General features: G+C 32.8%; 1 protein-coding gene across 3 annotated transcripts in view; it reads right to left on the bottom strand.

Annotated features, from left to right (window-relative positions):
- Positions 1-22,035, bottom strand: part of SHOC2 (SHOC2 leucine rich repeat scaffold protein) — a 158,835-nt gene that overhangs the window by 94,327 nt on the left and 42,473 nt on the right. Inside the window, exon 2 of one of the 3 annotated variants that reach the window (XM_074295576.1) lies at positions 7,802-7,852. The exons of the other annotated variants lie outside the window; for them this stretch is intronic. The gene's annotated coding sequence lies outside the window, so the exon portion shown is untranslated. The remainder of the gene's footprint in view (positions 1-7,801; positions 7,853-22,035) is intronic. 3 annotated transcript variants of the gene reach the window in all.

Genomic DNA, 22,035 nt, shown 5'->3' with positions numbered 1-22,035 from the left:
TCCAAAAATGGAATGAATTGCCTTTGAATGCAATTAAGTTTTGATCAGTGGATATTTTCAAATAGAAAACAGCACAATTGTTGCTTAGGAATGTAAAGGAAAATTCATTTTTCAGGTTATGTTTTAGACTAGATCCAAGGTATCAAACTTGCATCCAGAAGAATGTGGACGGCTAGAACATATTCAAATATACTTGGGAAATACCTAACAAAATAAAAACATGATAACACAAATTATGTTAATTTTTGGGTTTTCTAAATCAATATATGGCCTACCGAGTTTCCATTTTAGTGTGATACTTCTGTACTAAATGACTTCTAAGCTCTCTTCCAACTCAAGACTATTATTTCTACTTTAAGCAATGTTATGATACAGCAGTATAAAGGCAGGGAGGTATCTTTCTCTCTACTAGAAATGCCTTTAAATAATGACTCCAAACAAATATTATAGCATCAGAATCCATAAAAAGACAGACTGAAACAATTTTCCAGCCAAAGACAAGTTAGAAGGTCAGCACACCAGGATGAGTGAACAAAGCTCCAGCATAGATTTCACCAGCACAGGCCAGGTTCCAGTAAACCAAGAGTGCTCTTTGGGGTCTCTGACTCAGTGGCAGCTCTAGTGGTTTCCATGCCTTTTAGCCCATATTCACCAAAGATGACTTAGAAGGCGGGCAGTGTTTATAGCTCTAGGTATGAATGGAACCACAGCAAGCCAGCTGGTGGCAGCAACAGCAGCAGCAAAAACATTAAAGGCTTCCAGAGGTCTCAGTCAACAGATAGTAGTAAGGAATTCAATGTATGATCAGAAAGTGATTACAGGGGTTTCTGTTAATTTGCCCATACTCAGACCTGGGACCGAGTCCTTGCTCATAGCCCCAACACAAGGAAGAGCACTAGCACACAAAATCTTACAGTCAAAAGTGGATCAAAACTTCTTTACAATTCTTAGGCAGAAAAGAGTGCATGTATAGACCAGTAGAGTAGTAAACACACTTCTCCTTCAATAAGAAGGATCTCTGAAGACAGTTACACAAAACCTCTGAAATTTGAAACATTACACCCTCCACCTGGAAACGGAGCCCAACTTTGTTAAGAGTTAAAAGTTGAATAATAGATAGTAAATGAAATGTATGCTCAGAAAAGAGATTCTGAGCATACAAAGTTACTAGGAGATCAAAACACACTCAGAAGATAAAGTCAAACCTCCTATATCCAAAGTCTCTGAGAAAAATAAAATTGGTCCCAGGATATGAAAGAGCTCAAAACAGAGTTTGAAAATCAAGTACAAAAAGCAGAGGGAAAAAATGGGAATAGAATTGAAACTGATGGAAAGGAAGCTAATGAAGAGAATGCCTTAAAAAGCAAAATAAGTCAAGTGGAAAAGAAGGTACAAAGATTCACTAAGGAAAATAATTCCTTTAAAATTAGAATTGAGCAAATAGAAGCCAATGACTTTATGAGAAATCCAGAAACAATAAAACAAAACCAAAAGCATTTTTTAAATATTGAAAACAATATGAATTATCTTATTGGAAAAACAAATGACCTTAAAAAAACAGATCCAGGAGAGAAATTTTAAAAATTAATTGTCTATTGAAAGACATAGTCAAAAAATGAGCCTAGACATCATCTTCCAAAAAATTATCAAGGAAAATAGAAATTTAAAGAATCCATCCATAACCTCCTAAAAGAGATCCCAAAATGAAAACTCCCAGGAATATTACAGCCAAATTGGAAAAAATATTGCAAACATCCAAAAAGAAAACAATTTAAGTATAATGGAGTCATAATCAAAATAACAAAAGATTGAGCAGCTTCTATATTAAAGGATTAGAGGTTTTAGGATTAGAGAGCAAAGGAGTTAGGATTACAACCAACAATCACCTACCCAAGAAAAACTGAGTATAAACTTTCAGAAGAAAAGGTGGACATGTTAGAAATGGTAGGATATGTAGTAAAGGTTTTCTAGGCAGGATTCAAGGATATATGCAGAGGGGTTGGCTCTAGGGAGAAGAGTTACTTTCTCATCAAAGTTAAGGAGAATATTGTGGATAATGAAGTTGTGAAATAAAAAGGAAGGGGGAGGAGAGAAGTTTAAGGTAAATGACCTCAATTCTAAGTAAAATATGAGGCTAGGTTTTCAACTGAGAAAAGCTCAGCTGACATGAGACAAATTTGTAGTGGAAATAGCACAATTCTATGACTTCCTCCAGTTTCAAAGAAACAATTCTGTATTTTGCTACATGATTAAAGCTAGGCAATTTCTTATTCATAACAATATATTATAGATGATTCATAAGTGAAACATTACTGTATCAACAATGCTCTTTTGGCCACTTTTTGTCTTACAAACAAATCTTTTCCTACAAAATAGAATCTAGCAATAATCATGACAATATATTGTTAAAATTACCAAATCTTGGAGAATTATCCTGTGATCTATTCTGTGAGATCTTCATTACCTGTGGTTTTCTTTCCTCTCCCCAGTTTTCTCACTGAACCATACAAGATTCAAAAATCAATAAAATATTCAGAACTCAAAAAAAAAAAAATTAGAATCTAAATTTCTTCAAATTAGAAGTTTTTTCTCACATTTAATTATTGAAAAAAATTTAATTTAAATATGGTCTCTTATTTATATATAGGTTAAGGGATTATATATAGGTTATGTACTTCTGAAAAGATGTCTTGAAATGAATTTTTGTACAGCAAACCTAATTTTCCCCACTATCGTAAAATTCGAGATACATTTTTCTGGAAAATGTTTGCTGTAATCTATTGGATACTATGAGATACTATCATTTTAAAGACAATAAAATGAATAAATGAAATATTTTCATATTTAATACAATGGCTTCAAAAGTCTAAAGAAAAGCAATAATTTAGATGAATTGTATATAATTTACTAAAAGGGCACTTGGTTTCTATCAAAATTCCTCACCCCAGTAATCATTGAAATTTTGATTTAAAGCCAAATTAACACTGAAAGGGAGAAAAAAAATAAGAAGAGATTTCTGCAGTTTAATAGTTTACAAACTCATTGCACAGACAAGAACTACAAGGAAATAGTTAATCATATATTATCTACATTATTATTTATAACAGCAAATGGATGCTCCAACTTCAGAGAAAGAAGAGATGAGATGTGGCCATGCATGCCTGGGAAATTGATACTATGAATGCTATGGAACCAAATCTGGGTCTTCAATAATAAGTCAAGATTATACAGGCAAAGAGAGATGAGAGGATATTCCAAAGTCCAATACAACTTGATGAGAATCAGGAGTTAGTCTTAAGTAGAATGGATGGTAAGCAAATTATCAAGAACTAAAGAAATGCTTATGGTTTGTTTAAACAGATTTCCATTAGGGGAGAAAGATCTGGATAGATAAAGTGATAGATATCACTAAATGCTTCAAGGTAGAGTTTAAATTTGTACCATGTACATAAAATCATACAATCAAAAATTTATTCTAGTATGCAAAAATGAGTAAGTTGATCACAATTTATATTGGAGGGAGTAGTGTTGAAGGTCAAATACCTGATTCTAGTCACAGTTCTGCTATTAACTTACTATGTAATAATGAGCAAGAAAATTTTCTTATTCCAATTTTTTCAACTGGGCTTAAAACAGAGAGGACCTTTCCAGAATTAACATTCTCCAGGACCTTTTTAAAAAGTAAAAAAACTAAAGAATATAACAAAGGAACTGATTTAAATACTCCAATTAGTTTGGTTAGGAGTACCCAGTTCATCCATGCAGAACTCAAGGTATCTAACACTTTAGTAGACAGTCCCCTAGCCACCAACTTTCTTGTAACAAGATTGTTCAAAATGTAACAACAAAGGAACAGAACAAATATACAAGAGTAAATTATTAGGAGACTAAATAGACTAATCATAAATTAATAAATATTAGGTTTCTCTGTTACAAGGTTTATCTTATCTTATTAAAGGAAAGACAATATTATGCATAACATTTTAATCAATGATTTGAAAGGTAACCCAGAAACCACTTAGAGGGAAAGAACAAGATATTGGACAAAGTCTCAAAATCCAAAAAGTACCTTGGCAGGCTATAAAATTGGACTAAATCTAAAAGGATTACATTTTTTCCTATTTAATTTCAAGTATATCTGGATCAACTTCAAAGTACAGCGTATACGTTTTTTAAAAGTGAGGGTTATCAGACAATAAGCACAAAATTAGTATAAGTAACAAAAGTTAGGTTACATTAATAGAAACAAGTTATCCTCTTCAGTTATGACTTGGACTACATGATCTCAGAGATAGACCTCTATCCTGAGAACTTTAGATAAAATTGAAATCTAGAGAATCATGAGACAAAAAACCACATTTGATGATAACACAAATTAAGGAGACAACACACTGGATAACAAAATTCAAAAATAACCAAACAGACTAGAACTTCAGGCTAAATGGAAAAAAAAATTAAATTTCATAGGGATAAATGTTAATTCTTAAACTTGGGTTTGTTTTTTTAAACCAAATTAATAAAAACAAGAATGGGCCCCCACCCCACCCCGGGTTGGGCACCAAAATGTTATGTTCTTTTCTAAAATATAATGTTCTCTGGGAGCAGGTTTCTTGGGGAGCTTCCAGAAGCAGCCTTAGTCTCAGTTCAGTCCAATAATCACCTCAACTGCAGCCAGGGGTTAAAAGTTCAGATCCTTTATTGTCTCTTTCAAAATAGCCTGGTTAGCTTTCTTAGAAGCCTACCTCTATCATTGGTTCCTAGAGCTCTTGCTGCTAATCCTTTGTTTTTTCCAGCTTCTGCCTTTAGCTCTCTCAGAATCCAAAGCCTCCAGCCAGCACAAAGGTGGAAAAATGGAAAGAATTTGACTCCACCTCTGAGAGTGGGCTTGTGGGAGCTCCTTGCTTATATGCTGTGCACTGAGTATACTCCAATCATTACATCACTAGGAAACCATTATTGATTGTAGGATTAAATCAATGCTAAATTAGATTTAACCATTGTCTCAATTCCACTTAGTACCTTGTTTCAAGTTCTGGCCCATAACATCTCCTTGTACAATCATATCAATCATACTGAACCATGCTAAATTAGATAATTATTCTCTATCAATTTCACTTTCTTAGTACCTTGTAAGAATCATAACACATAGTCAGACAATAGCTCAATGAAAAATATCAAAGAATTTAGTGCACTACAGGTTCAATAAGAGTCAATAGGGTGATATGGCATGCGAGAAAGCTAGTAAAATTTTGGATTTCACTAATAAATGTAATATAGCTTCAAGGAAACAGGATGAGATGGTGCCACTTACATTTTGTACTGGCTAGCCCAAAACTGGGGTACTATGTTTAGTTCTTGTACCACACTTTTTTAGAACTTTTAATATACATTATCCAGTGATTAGGTCAGATGATTATAATTGAGTCATCTTATGACTAAGACCTTAAGTAACTTTGAAAAACTATTGTATTGTAAAAAAGACACTGATAAATTGTAGAGTATCTGAAGGAGAGAGCAATTCATATAACAAAGGACCCCAAGTTCAAGCCATATTAGGTTTGGTCAACAAAAACTGGAATGTATTACTTAAAGAAGACTTAGGGAGAACACAACAGCTGTGTTTATTTGAAGGGCTGTCATATAGAAAGAAGTCTGGTGAGACCTGTTCTATTTGGACCCAGAGAATAGAATTGGGAACAACGTGGGTAGGTGTTGCAAGAAGACATATTTCCACATTGTTTTGGTGGTTGTTTGCTTTCTCATTTTTTCACCTTTTGATTTGACTTTTCTTATACAGCAAGATAAATGTGGAAATATGTTTAGATATCATAAAAAATTTTTTTTCTCTAACAAGCAAAGCTATCCAAAAGTGAAATAGGCTATACAGAAATGTTTAGAAGAACTTGAGCATGTTTAACTTATATTGGATTACTCACTGTCTAGAGGAGGAAAGAGGTGGGAAAGGCAGGAAAAAAATTTGGAAAAAGGTTTTGCAAGAGTGAATACTGAAAACTGTATTTGCATGTATTTTGAAAAATAAGAAGCTATTGTTAAAAAACAATAAATTTAGACTTTATACTTAAGAAAACAAAAAACTTTCTAACAAACAATTATTCAAAAGTGAAATGGGCTATGCTATGTTGAGATTCCCCTTCATTTGTGGTCTTCACACAAAGAATAAATGACTGCTTGTTAGATAGGCTGAAAGAGAGATTCTTATAAATACCTATTTGATTAGGTAACCACTAAGGCTCCTTCCTAATTCCAAAATCCAGTGATTTTATAATAATCTAGAGTTTACTGCAAGATCTATTCCACTTTTGAATGACTCCAATTATTAGGATTTTTTTTTCAAGTCTAACTGTCTTTCTGCATTTTCTACCTATTACTCTTACTTCTGTCAGCTAGAGCCAAAACAGCACAAATATAATTTCCTGTTTAATAAAACCATTAAAAGATTTTTAAAAATTTAAAAAAAAAAAAATTTAATGCCCTTAAAAAGTCTTTTATTCAAAATAAACAGCCAAGTTCTTTCAACCAATCCTCCTATACAATATTTTTTCAAAGTTACTTAAGGTCCTAGTCATAAGGTGATTCAATTATAATCATCTGACCCAATCACTGGATAATATATGTTAAAAGTCCTAAATAAAGGTTCACTATCTTGAAAGCTCATTAAGTTAAAGAGAAAGCAAGATCAAAACCTTATATAAGCTTGAGTGCTTAGATAAGGCACAAGGGACCTTTTACTCTTTCACAGAGCCCTGGACATGCTGATTCCTCATGTTCTCAAAAGAGACTCTCTCTAAGTGGGAACAAATATGAGAAAGATTGTAGCTAGCCCAAAGCAGCAGTTCTGGGCTCATAGGTTCCACTGGAAAAAAAACATAGTTAAAATGAACTATTTTACTTGTTATGGTTTCATATTATTAGAACAAAGAATTACGGTTATACAGTAAGATTAAATTCATTACACATTTTAGGTTCAAGTTAAGAAAATTATATTAGTAGTCGTTTGGTGTTTTTTTTTTGTTTGTTTTGTTTTGTTGTTTTTTTTTTTTTTTTTTTTTAAATCAGAATGGTTAAATCTGTTAAATGACAGCTAAGAACAAGACAAAAAAATTACATTTGGTAAGCAGCTGAGTAATGTAAAATGAATCCATGACATAAAATTAACCTTTCACTCACAAATTTTTATTGCTTTATCATCCAGATGAATAAAAGATACTTTTCTTTCCCAAATACCTGAACAATCTGAGAAAGTATTTATTGTATATACTGAACAAGAAGACAAAAGTTTTTTTTTTCTCTATAGCTTCATAAAACTAGATGTAATTCACTAAAATTTTATAAAACAGTATATGTGTTGGGAATATACTTTATTAAATCTTAAATATCCTCTAATCTGTCATCTAGGTAAAGTGAAAATAAAATTTAGTAAAAACTACTTCATAAGCAATATGCAAATATGTCATTTTGGCATAAAAGCAGCAACAAAATACTTTCCCAGAAACACTATTTCTCCTTTGTAACCCCAAATCTAATGAAAACCAACAAAGCTCACAATAAACAAAAGCAACTATTCCCAAGGTTAAATGACTTCAAATATTTGGTTTGCAATTTCCCACCCTTTCCCCAGCTCCCTCCTGAAAAATGAATATTAGACATGAATTGTTATTACTTCTAAAATAATGTTAATAACTACTAAGAAAGATAGCTATACTAATAAAAGAATAAGAAGATAGTGTGGAGAATTTATGGAGCATTCAAAAAATATAATAGCAATTTTGTATTATAATACCAGAAATGGAATCACTTCCTTGATTCTTTTATTTGACCCAAATGATTCAGCCTGTAATGGAAAAAAAAAAAAAAAAATCTCAGTAAAGTGTAGTTCAGTGTAGTCATATAATCAAAGAATTTTTAGAGTTAGAAAAGAAAAGGAAGACCCAGTTCACACAAGGAGATTCAAAGGGGGGCAAGGATAAATGGAAATTATACTTTGGATTAGTATAATTTGTATATATTATATGTTTATGTATATATATATGTAATAGTATAATTTGCAAATTTATGTGGCTGGATTTGTGAGGAAGATAGCTAGTACTATTAATATTAATAAGGATGTTACATAATAATCAATCATCAAGCATTTATTAAATTTCTAACTATTTTCAAAGTACTGGAAATAGAAAAAAGTAAAATAACTTCTAGAAACTTACATCCTTTCAGGAGAGGGAAAATAGGAGAGAGAGAAGAAAAGGAGAAAGAAGAGAAAGAGAAGGGAGAAAGGGGAAGGGACAGAAGGAGTGAGCTAAATACCATATAAAAACAAGGTAATTTTAAAAGGAGAGGAACTAGTAATTTGAGTGACTGGTATAGGCTTTATGTAGAATGTGGAACTTGAAGGAAACCAGGGATTCTAAGACCTGGAGGTAAGGGGAAAATGGATTTCATGCATTTACATTGCAAACAAGAGAAAGTATGAGTCTGAGTATCAATGAGCAGACTACTTTAGACTACAGGATGCAGAAAGAATAGTAATGTAATAATAAGGCTAGACAAGTGTTAGGTTCTTACCAAGTGCTAATGAGATAATGAGATATTAGGTTCTTACTAAGTGCTAAGTCGGTACTTGACAATTCTCTAGTTCCAGCCTTTACTGGGTGTTTTACTTGTGAATTCCTGGGGAAGAGCTTGCATGCTTAGGAGGAGCAAGTTCATTGACTGAAGTAATTTTTCCCAGAAGCCCTTGCATTCATTATCCCACGCCCATTCTCTGGGAGGATAAAAGAGGGCAGCTCTGGAGGAAAGACGGGAGTCTCTGCTCTAGACCAGACTTGAGGCGGCTCTCTGCAGGAAGGGAAATCACTTCTTTGGACCAGAGTTGATGGCAAATGTCTGGAGACAACGGCTCTCTACTGGAAGAAGAATCTGCCCGAGAGATTTGAGTTAACACAGAAGATCTCCTCCCAGAGAGCATAGGCAGCTTCTGGAGACAATAGCATGTTACAGACAAATTTATTGAGCAAAGAAGGTTATCATAGTTGATCACTTCAGCAGCTATGTAGAAGTGAACTAGGGAGAGGAGGTGTAGTAAGAAGATCCAATAAGAGGTTAACAATAGTCTAAGGGAGAAGTGACAAAATCTGCACTAGGGTTGTGAACAGTACTTTCATATGCACATATATATATATATATATATATATATATATATATATATACACACACATATACACACACACACACAAACACACACAGAGTGATTACCACAAAGTGCTTAATAAATGCAATACTAAGTAGAGAGAAGGGAAAATACTAGAAAGATGGAGAGGTAAAAATAGGATTTGGCAACTTATTAGATGTATAGAGTGAGGGATCAAGAATAACATTATTCATCTAGATGACTGAAAAGATAATGCTGTCCTCAACATAAAGAGGAGTTTAGAAGATGAGCAGATTTGGAGAGGATGGTTCTGTTTTTATCAAATTGAGTCTGATATGTTTATGAAAGGAACATCCAGTTTTTAAAAAATCCAATAGGCAATTGATTTGGAATGGCGATCAAAAGAGAAACTAAGGCTTAGATATATAAATCTGCAGATCATCTGACTCTATGGAGCTATATTTTGAATCCAAGTATAGTACTAGAAATTTAATAGAAATAAGTATAATCTCATTAAAATAGCCTCATTGTTCTAGCCTGCTGAAATCTTTTCAGTTCCTTGTTCTCAAGGAATTTACATTGTCTAGGAAGAGACAACACATACATAATTATAATGTAAAATACAAGGTAACTTATTCTGAAGGGAAGGCACTAGAAGTTCAGGGAAATCAGAAAAAGTTTCTTTTAGAAGGTAGAAGTTGAGCTGAAGAAAACTAGGAATCCTACAAGGAAGATAAGGATGTGCGTTCACAAGGGACACACTATGCAAAACATGGAGATTGGAGATGGAATGGTTAGTTAAAGGAAATTGCCAGATGATATCAAGAAAAACAAATTATAAGATTGAAAAGGGAGATTGGAAAAACTTTTTAAGTCTTTAAATGCCAAACAAAAAAAGTTTTATTTGAACCTGGGGGAAACAGCCATTGGAGTTTACTAGCCAATTCACTACTTCTTTGAGTATAATCATTCAACCAATTCTGAATATATTTAAATTTCTACTAACCCCATGTTGTCTCCTCCTAAAGAATGTACGTTACATGGGGACAAGAAATACTTGATTTTTGTATTTGTATCAGCAATTATTATTGGTACTCAGTGCCTGGTACTCAGTAGATGCTGATAAATGTTTACAGGCTGTTTGACCCAGAAAATCTGCCCATAATCTTTTGGTATTCCACAGTTTTATCAATGACTTGAAAGAAAACATGTTTATAAAATCTCAAGATGAAGCAAAATTGGGGGAGAAGTGTAGGAAAGGGGAGATAATAATAATAGCAGTCTATCAACTCTGTCAAATAAGATGAAGCCAGTTTGTCATGGTCTTTATTAATGAAGGAATATTGGCACTTAATAGTCACTGTTCCATTTCTAAATGTTCACAAGTCATCCCTTGTAAGGGCTCTTTAAATGGGGGAGCACAGCTCAACAGGAGATTTGAGTGGCCCAGAAGTATTCTCTGTGGATATAGGACTGCCCTGTGGTTGGGATCTTGGCCATATTGACATAGCTTCGTAATGGGTGATGGCTCTCTCGCTGGTTGGCTGTGTGTGTGACCTCACAGGCCCTTTATAAGCCCACTGCAGACAAGCAGTCGCTCTCTTTAACCTGGCGCTCTTTAACCTGGCTCCCTAGCCTGGGATAGCTGAGCCAAGGTGATGGAGCCATTAGAGGTAAAAAGTTAACAAGTCAGGGCATTATGTGAGTAGGTATAATAAAGGTTTTTAAGATTACACATGGCTGTCCTTGAGTGTGCTACCAGTTATTAAACTATAGATTCAAGAAATCATGGCCAGAGAGCTTTGAAGGCCTCAGAGGAGGCGAGCCGGGTAGAGTTGACATTGCAAAGATCAGTGGTTAAAGGTACTCTGTTGGGCCTAGGACAGACTGGTAATTGTAACTGCCAGGAGGGCATGTTACAATCCCTTAAAGAATATATTCTAAAAATAAAATTTCCCCTAAGTTCTAAGCCAAATTCGCTGATACATAATTTTCAGATTGGATCCCCTTTCTTTTTCTGAAAATCAGGACATTTTCTACTTTTACAATCCTAAATCCCCTCTGCCAACTTCCCTCCTAATTTTAACTGAATTAGATATGTGTGTAAAACTTTTAAAATTGCACATAATCTAAACTGTCCCATTTTATCTTATGAAATTCTTTGTATAACTTTTTTAGTCATGAAATCTTCCTGCACTCATAGATCTAAAACAGAGGTCTCTGCATATGATTGTTTGATCTGGCCTCCACTTGTTTTCGTACTTCCTTTTAAAATAAAAGGTTTTATCTTTTCTAAATAAGATTTTACTGTATTTTAAAATGTTAAAGCTATTTTTAGCTCCCTAACATACAAAACCAGGTGGGCTGTGGGGAGTTGATGTCTCTTTATTCTTTCTAACTCTATGAAGTAATCCTTTACTACTTTTAATTGGTATGGCACTAAATAAGAAAATTAATTTTGGTAGGGTTGTCACTTTTATTATATTGATTCAATCTTCCTATGAGAAATTAATGTCTCTCCTTGCAGAGTCAGTTATTTCTGCAGTATTTTGTAGTTGGATTCACGGGTGTGCCTAGATTTTAAAAAAGAAGACTCCCTCTACACTTATTTTTAATGAAATTTCTCTTTCTAGCTCCTTCTGCAGGTTTTTGTTGGCAATATATAGGAATGGTAATAATTTGTGAATATATTTTGTATCTTGGGACTGTGAATTTATTGTTTCAATAAATTTTTAGATTATTTTTTAGGGTTTAAATAAATCATTATATATCAAAAAATACAATTATTTCTTCCTTATCTATGTTTATTCCTTCAATTTCTCTTTCTTTTCTAATTATCATAGCTAGCATTTCAATTAGTAAATCAAATAGCAGTGTTGATAATAGGCATCTTTGCTTTATTTTTGATCTTCTGGAAAGGTTGCTAACCTCTCTATTGTAAGTTTTATGTATTACATAAAAAGTTTTTATATATGTGTTATATAGAAAGGTTTTGGAAAGTTTTTTTTTTTTTCAGATACATTCTCTACTAGAAAAAAACCAATTTATTCCTATACTTTCAAGTGCTTTGTTTTTTAGCAAAGGTAAATACTGGATTTTATCAAAAGACTTTTCAGTATCTCATGATATCATCATATGTTTTTTCTTATTTATATTAACATGTTAAATTGTAATTATAATACATCTTCCTTATTTTCAAACATTTCATTCCTAGTATAAACCTAACCTGGTAGCTTAAACCAGCACATTACACCATATTCTACAATACAGTACCAATAAATACAATGGGATCTTTTTTTATTTTTTTTTGAAGGGGGGGAGCGGTTTACATTTTAAGTTCTGGACTACCTTCCTCTCTCCATCAGAGCCCCAAACTAGATAAGGCCATCATTTGACAGATTGTTGCTGCTGTTGTTGTTGTTTGTCCATTCTCTAAGAGAACCAAAGCATCAAGGAACTAACTAATACCATGATATGCAAATGAACTTAATTTAAATGAGGGAGAGCTATGCAAGTCACCAGCCTCACTTTCCCCTCCAGAGCCATCTGGGTCCAGATCAAGATAACTGGAGAAGCCCCTGGATGAAATGTGAGACCCTGGCCTTTTTAAGCTAAAGTCTTCAACAGGTCTCAATTTGATTGAGACCTATTCAGTGATTAAGGCTAAGTAGCAATTGAGGCAAAGAATACCTTCTTTCACCAGTAACAGTGCCTTAATAATCTCCAACAATCTGTTTCTAAATATCTTAGTCCAGAGTTTTCCAAACTGTTGGATGTGTAAAAAGCAATAATCAAAATGACTGGCAATTTATAAGGACAACTTCCCCAAAAATTGTTAGTTTTTTCAAAGAAAACAAAGGTTAAAATCAACAAATATTAAATTAACATTTGAATTTGTTCTAATATATTAATACAGCATAGTAATTGAATGGCACATGTAAACAAGGTAAAATTTTAGTAAGTGTAGGTATGTGCCACCAGTGTTCTAAGGCTCTTTTGCTTCCTGAAATGTAAAAAAAATCAACTCAAAAATAATCTTTGTGTAGAAGTATAAAGTATATACATATAAAAGATATTAATATATACATGTGTGCATGTGTGTCTAGGTGTATATGTATATACCTATGTCTATGTATAGATATATAAAAATATACTAAGCATACTTGTATTTATCAGTGCTTTCTCTGGAGGTAGATAGATAGTACCTTCCTTTATAGGTCCTTTCTATTTGGTTTTAATATTGATAACTCAGAAATGATTTAGTTATTCAGTTATTCTTCAGACAATGTTACTCTATATAATGCTTTCTTGGTTCTGCTCATTTCACTTTTCATTTATTTCATATAAATCTTTTCATATTTCTCTAAAATCGACCTGTTCCTCATTTCTTACAGTACAGTAGTATTCCATCACAATAATATAACACAAGTTGTTTAGTTATTCCCCAATCCATGGGTATCCACTTTATTTACAATCCTTTACCCCCAACAGAGAGTTAATATAAATATTTTAGAACACATAAATAAGTTAACTGATTAGAGAAATGCAAATTAAGACAACTCTGAGTTACCAATTCACACCTCTCAGATTGGCTAAAATGTCAGGAAAAGATAATGATAAATGTTGGAGGGGATGTGGGAAAACTGTTACTGCATTGTTGATGGGAGTTGTGAACTGATCCAACCATTCTGGAGAACAATTTGGAACTATGGCCAAAGAGCTATCAAACTGTGCATCCTCTGATCCAGCAGAGTCTCTTTTGGGTCTGTATCAGAAGGAGATTCCCCCAAAAAAGGAAAAAGAACCCATGTATGCAAAAAATGCAGTAGTTCTTTTTGGAGTGGCAAGGAACTGGAAACTGAGTAGATGCCTATCTATCAGTTGGAAATGGCTGAATAAGTAATGGTATATGAATGTAATGGAATATTATTATTCTATAAGAAATGATCACTAGCATGATTTCAAAAAGGCCAGGAGAAACTTACATGAACTGATGCTAAGTACAGTGAGAAGAACCAAGAGAACACTGTACATAGCAACAACAAGATTATATAACTACATTAACTATAATGGACTTGGCTCTTTTCAACAATGAGGTGATTCAAGCCAATTACAATAAATTTGTGGATGGATCTGCATCCAGAAAAAGGACTATGGGGACTGAATGTGGATTACAACATAGTATTTTCACCTTTTTTGGTTTTGTTTCCTTGTCCCCCCCCCTCCCCTCACTTTTTTCCCTTTTAATCTTTTCTTTTTTGTTTTCCCCTTTCTTTTTTTTTGAGGCTGGGGTTAAGTGACTTGCCCAGGATCACACAGCTAGGAAGTGTTAAGTGTCTGAGACCAGATTTGAACTCAGGTCCTCCTGAATTCAAGGCTGGTGCTCTATCCACTGCGCCACCTAGCTGCCCCTTAATCTGATTTTTCTTGTGCAGCATGATAAATGTGGAAATATGTTTAGAAGAAATGTACATATTTAACCTATATTGGATTGCTTGCTATCTGGGGAGGGAAGGAGAAAAATTTGGAACACAAAGTTGTGCAAAGGTGAATGCTGAAAAATACCTTTACATATATTTTGAAAAATAGAAATATTTCTTTAAAAAGGGAGAAATCAAAAAAGAAGAGATGCTATTTTCCTTTTTCCCTCATCTATCTTTAGAAAAGATCTAATCAGTATACTGCTGGTATACAGTTTCATAACTGCTTAGGCATAATTCCAGATTGCTCTCCAAAAGAGTTGATCCAGTTCACAGTTCCACCAACAATGTATTAATGTCACATCCCTTCCAATATTTGTCATTTTCTCTTTCTACCATTTTAGCCAAACTCTGATATCTCAAAAATATTTCATTTGCATTTCTTTAACCAATAATGATTTAGAATATTTTTATATGACTAGATATAGCTTTGATTTTTCATATCTGAAAATTGCCTTCTTCACATATGGAAACTGTTCGTATCTTTGTCTACTTTATCAATTGAGAAATAACTTCTATTCTTATAAATTTGACCAAGTTCCCTATATTTGAAATATGAGATCTTTATCTAAGAAATTCTGTATAAAATTTTTTCCTCAAGTTTCTGCTTTCTTTCTAATCTTGGCTAAACTGGTTTTAGTTATACAAAGGAACTTTTTAATTGTTGGGATGTTAATATTAAAGATTATCCTATTAAAAATTTAAAAGAGAATGAGATTATATACATCTTATAACTACTGGTAGGAAATATAATCAATCAAATAAGAGATAGAAAAATTACAAAAGATAAATTAAATCATTTTGATTACATAAAACTGAGCTTCTGCACAGAAAAAAAAGTAATGCACTTAGGATAAGAAGAGAAGTGATTGAACAGGGGAAAATTTTTTTTGAATGAAATGACTGATTTAAGGATTGGTATTCAAGTTACATAAACAATTAACATGTACACACATAAAACATACACACATTCCTAATAGCTATTCCCCAAGAGATCACTGGTTAAAGGACAAAATCAAATAGCTCTCAAAAGGAAAACTTCAAAGTATTCATAATCACATTAAAGAATTCTATAAATCACTAATGGGAAATGCTTTAGCACAAATCAAGGAAGTAACAGCAAACTGTACTAGTAGTCACTGTAATTTTCATCACAATTTAAAACAAAAGTTTCACTTAAGAATGTCCTTGATGAAGCAATTAAAATTTTAATAAATTTTGACCCTCGAGTACCATATTTTTTTTTATCTTGTGTGACTAAATGTCAATGGGAATGATACATAAAACACTTATGATAGCTATCTTGGTAGAAAAAAAGTATGCTACTGCTTGCACTGTCAGCTCGACCAAATACTTTTTTCATGGTATACTACTTTTACTAGAAAGAATAACTAACTATAATTATTCAAACTTGAGTATTTAGCAGGCATTCTCAAAATTAACAAAATAAATCTCTCATCTCAAAAAAATAATGTGATAGCTATTTTTTCACCAATGATAAAATACAAAATTAGAATTTTCAGAAAACTCATATGCCATCATGAGGTGTTTGCTCCCCAATATGTAAAGACTTTTTCTATTTCTATTGAAATCAGGAAATTGCACATTTGTGACATTAGAAACGTGACATACAAATAATTAAGAAAACCTACATAACTCAATGAACCAATATTTGTCCAAGTAAACAAAGAATAATGTTACAAAATCATGGATAGGTTGTTCTGCATGTGTACCTTTAATTGCATGCTGAGAATTCAAACCGAGAAAGTGATTTTTGAGCTGTTTGGTTTCACAGATTCTAACATGCTAGGCCTAGGAAGTTCCTTTTTAACTTCAAGATTTCTATAGCTGAAGGAATGATAAACTGTAATTTTTATTTTATTAATAACTCTTAAACATTCAAAGACAGATCTTTAAAATTTAATCTGGGACCACTGCCTATGTACTACATTGAGCTAAGCTGTTGCAATCAAGCTGTGGCTCACTGTCTTAAAATTGGGTTGCTGAAAGTTGGGGGAAGGTACAGAAGGAGGTGACAAGGGAAGGGAAGGAAGGAGATTGCAGATATAAAACAGGGTTAAATATAGATTAACATTCCATTCTACCCTACAAGCAGGAAAAGTAAGCAACCAAGCCACCTAACCTTGAGACTATTAAAAAATTAGAGTTATATAAGATCTGAGATCAACTAAGGACGTTGAAGCCCAAAGATGAGACTTGACCAAGGTCACATATGTAAATGGCGAACCCAATTTCAGATTCCAAATCCACATTCTGTTGTTCTATACCTGGGTTTCTTAAACTTTTTCTACTCACAATCCCTTTTCATCCAAGAAATTTTTATACGATCCTGGTTATATAGGACAGGTATATAAATCAGACACTTACTGATAATAAATAATAATTTTGTAACTCCATATTCATGCAAGCAATATGGGATCTCCAACTCCATACTGTTTAAGTTTAAAGTTTAAAAAGTTTGGACACTACACCATGTCTGACTCTAAGTTGTTTTCAGGACAAAAAGGAATAATCTCCACCTTTATTATCTCTCCATGCTTAATATCATCCTTCATCTGACTACTCTACATTTTATTAAATGAAGTACTTCTACCTTCCTAAAAGGCCCAGTTCAAGTACTATTTTTTCCAACAAGCTTTCTTTAATATCTTGCTTTAGTGGATGTTTTGCATGATTTTGTTTTTTTTCCCTTCACTCCTCCTTTCTTTAGATTCTAAGCTTCTTGAGAGCAGTGTCTAATTGCAGTTTTAGTTTCTGGGGCACAGAAAGCACAATGTTTGTTGACCTGAATTAAGCTGATAAGCAAAAATAATAGCAGTCTTTCACATGAAGTAAAATGGAAATTGGTAGTCAGAAAAGAGACACAAAATTGTCTCCTTTTCTTCTTTAAATACTTTTCTTCTTTTTTTTAAATTCAGGACTTCTACCTTTTAAATACTTACATCAAATGCCATAAAAACCACATCTCAATGTCTTCAAAATGTCAAGAGGACAGTTTTTTTTTTGTTTTGTTTTGTTTTTTAATTTTTTATTATATGTATATTTTTATAATATTATCCCTTGTATTCATTTTTCCAAATTATCCCCTCCTCCCTCTATTCCCTCCCCCCAATGACAGGCAATCCCATACATTTTACATGTGTTACAATATAGTCTAGGTACAATACATGTGTGTGAATATCATTTTCTTGTTGCACAATAAACATTAGAATCCGAAGGTACATACAACCTGGGCAGACAGATATTAGTGCTAACAATTTACATTCACTTCCCAGTGTTTCTTCTCTGGGTGTAGCTACCTCTGTCCATCATTGATCAACTGGAAGTGAGTTGGATCTTCTTTATGTTGAAGATTTCCAACTCCATCAGAATACATCCTCATACAGTATTGTTGAAGTGTACAGTGATCTTCTGGTTCTGCTCATTTCACTCAGCATCAGTTGATTTAAGTCTCTCCAAGCCTCTCTGTATTCCTCCTGCTGGTCATTTCTTACAGAGCAATAATATTCCACAACCTTCATACACCACAATTTACCCAACCATTCTCCAACTGATGGACATCCATTCATCCAAGAGGACAGTTTTATCAATGGAAGGGACATCAGAGATCCTTTCTTCCAATACTCTAATTTTATGTGGGAAATGTGGGAAAACATATATGCCATGTCTAGTTGAAGCAGCAGACAAAATCAATGTCACTATCTCTCTCCATATTTTGTTATATACAACTCAGAATCTTTTGCCCAGGAGCCACAGAAATATCAGTATTCTTCAAATTAAGGAATCTTTCCTGTAGCCTCATCCCTGCAGCAAAAGCCAGAGGAGCAAATTTTGTAGGAACACGTATTCACAACAACCTTCTGTATATCTCTATATTTTTTATCCTTCTGAATACACAACTACCAAGGATACTAAAAAGAAAGTTTTCACCACCAAAATATTTGACATTGTCTTGTGATTGAACATAAGAAATAGTTATGTTTTTAATCAATATAAATAACTCTAAAGAAGGTATATTACCATCTGTCTTGTCTCTAAGTACCACTGAATATTTCCATTTCCATTCATCCCATAGCTAAATCCTCATATATGTATTTTCTCCCACAATTAAAAAGTAAGTACCTTCCGGGGTTGGTTAAGAAGGAAAAGGATCCACCCACATGTATAAAAATGTTTGTAGCAGCTTTTTCTGTAATGGCAAGGAACTTGAGTGGATGCCCATCAACTGGGGAATGGCTGAATAAGTTATGCTATATTAATGTAATGGGATATTATTGTTCTATAAGAAATGACTAGGCTAATTTCAGAAAAGCCTAGAAAGACTTACATGAACTGATGCTGAATGAAGTGTAAAGAACCAAGGGAACATTGTACATGGCAACAAGAAGATGATCAACTGTGATGGACTTGACTCTTTTCAACAATGTGGTAATTTAAAGGCATTCCAATAAACTTAGGATAGAAAATGCCATCTGCATCCAGAGAGCAAGCTATGGAGAGTGAACATGGATCAAAGCATGGTATTTTTATGTTTATGTTGTTGTTTGCCTGTGGTTTTTCTTGTGGTTTGTTCCTTTTGATTTGATTTTTCCTGCACATGGCAAACATGGAAATATTTAAAAGAATTGTACATGTTTAACCTATATCAGACTGCTTGCTATCTTGGGAATGGGGGAGATAAGAGAAAAATTTGGAACACAAAGTTTTACAAAAATGAATGGTGAAATATATCTTTAAATATATTTGGAAAAATAAAAAAAAACTATTCAAAAAAAGAAATAAGGGTTATCTTGCTTTTTCTAAAAGGTAATATCCAGGATTTAGCATAATAGTTAATAGCCACTTTTCTCTTCTTTGGTCAAAATAAATGTAATTGATATGACTCTCTAACTTATTTGGCTAAGCTACTCTTCTAATGACAAAAATATTTGTTAGCAGGATAATGACTTGAAGCCTCTCTAATTTGATAGAATCCACTAGAACAAAACAGCTTTCAAGAACCATATCATAAGAGATAGCAGAAAGATATATATATATATATATATATATGTAAGATATAAGCAGAAAGATATATATAACTTTCTAACCCCCTCCCAAATTCATAATTTTTTGTAGTTTAAAAAACAATTAACAAAAGGTAAACTAGAAAGTAATCGCTACAGCAGTTTGGGTCCTGGAATAAATCCTTAAGATTTAAAATCCTTGCCAACTTACACACCAGTAACAGCCTTGACTTTTGGATGAACTTATCTCTATTTCTAAGATTTATATTCCTTTTTTTCTTCTCAGTATACTCTCAGATACTTTTTCACTATGAAAAATTAAGACTATATTATATAAAGAACTAAATGGCATTATCTCATTCTTAAAACATCCTGAATAATTAAAATCTATATAATTTAACTAAAAGTTCTCTGAAGACTAGGTCTAGATCAACTAATTTTTATAACTCTATAGCATTCAGCACTGTCTTGGCTCCATAACATTTAATAAAAACACTTACAAATATAGTAAAATCAAATCAATAACAGAAAACCCAAAATAAGCAAGCTATATAAAAATAAACATGTTAAAAAACACTTTAAAGACTATGTTCTTAGTCCAGAATTATATTTTTATATCATTTCCTTGGAAAAACCCATCCTCTGACTCATACTGGCTCTAAGAGCCCTCGCAAATCAGTTAAAAGTGGCAATGCTCTTCAGTTTTTCTTTTTCTTCCTTCTTGATCTGATTTTTCTTGCACAATAAGATTAACTGTATAAATATGTATACATATACTGTATTTAACATGTATTTCAACATATTTAAACTGTATACTTGCCAGCTAGGGGAAGGAGGGGAACATTTGAAACAAAAGGTTATATAAGGATCAATGTTGGAAAAATTGCTCATGCATATGCTTTGTAAATAAAAAGCTTTACTAATAAATAACATAAATAAATAGACAAAGAAATACAAAGAAATAAAATTTTGGAAAACTTTTTTTTTTTTTTTAAATGTCAATGTTCCACAGATCTCTTTGAGAACAAACAAGGACATTTCAGATCCCTGTGAAAAACTCTAAACTGAAGAACAGCTGCTGATTTGTATTTATTATAGGAGTTTTCTAACTAGGAACTAATGAAATAACAGTCTTGTAAATATTCAGAAAGGAAAAGGCAAGGAGGAAGGTAGGAGGAGGGAAAAGGAGAAGAGAAGCGGAAAAGGCAGGAAGGAGGAGGGCAAAGGAAAAGGGAAGAGGAAAAGACAGGACATCAAGAAGCTTCAAATATATACCAAGAGACAAAACATATACACAATTATAAAATACAGGTAATGAAATGACCTAATAATATATGAGAAAAATCACATCTGCTTGAGAGATTCAAAGAGGGAGAAGCAATTGTAAAGCAAAAATGGAAAAGACCATCATGCAAGTAGCAGTACTTAAACTGAAACTTAAAGTAGAGAAATGATGTCAAAAAGCAGAAATATAATTTTTTAATTTTTTCATCATGGACTCTCTTTGGCAACTAGTGAAGCCTAACAATCTCTTCTAATAGTGCTTTTAAATTCATAAAATAAAATACCCAGGACTACAAAAGGAACCAATTATGCCAAAATATAATTATCAGAAAAAAATATTAAATTCACAGACCTCTTGTTAAGAGTATCTCTTCTAGGCACAGTGAACTATTCATACACATGCAAAAATCAGCATAAGATCAGGAAACAGTAGAGTCCAATTTTTTAGAGCATAAGAAGCACTAAGAGTTATAAAATGAATTGATACTGAAATGAAGAATCAGATCCTAAAAAGTCATGAACATAAAAATAGCATTATAAAGAGGGAAGAACATTGGTTTTACACTCAGAGACCTCGGTCTTCACCCCAGCTCTGCTATTTACTACCTATAAATCACTTAACCCCTTTAGACCTCTTCTTCATCCATCTAGAAGAAACTACACCTAGTTTCTTCATGTGTAAAACAAAAGACATGGACTAGAGGATCTCTAATGTCCTTTCCAACTCTAAATGTGTATTACAGGGCTAAAAAACTTGTGTTTTATTCATTAATCTGATGTTAATCATTGTAATTAAGAACACTAGTTAAGAACAAAAAAGTTAATGTTCTTAAAATGACTAAAACATGAAAAGGAATATTCATTTTTTTTTTAACTAACATATCAGGAACGAATCCTAATTATTTTCTTGGAAATTGAGTACTCTCTCATTTTATTCACAATAAAAGTGTAGAAGTTACTACAATAAATTTGTACTATAAGTTCTGGAGACCATTCTATAAAACTGAGAGCTTTATCATATTCTTCAAAAGCTCCTCCCCACCTATTATCACCTTTGCCTATTGTTTTTACATATTTCATT

This window comes from Sminthopsis crassicaudata, chromosome 2, assembly GCF_048593235.1.
Source record: "Sminthopsis crassicaudata isolate SCR6 chromosome 2, ASM4859323v1, whole genome shotgun sequence".
Taxonomy (NCBI): domain Eukaryota; kingdom Metazoa; phylum Chordata; class Mammalia; order Dasyuromorphia; family Dasyuridae; genus Sminthopsis; species Sminthopsis crassicaudata.
The sequence above is the reverse complement of the archived record's forward strand: the minus strand, read 5'-3'. Positions and strand labels throughout refer to the sequence as shown.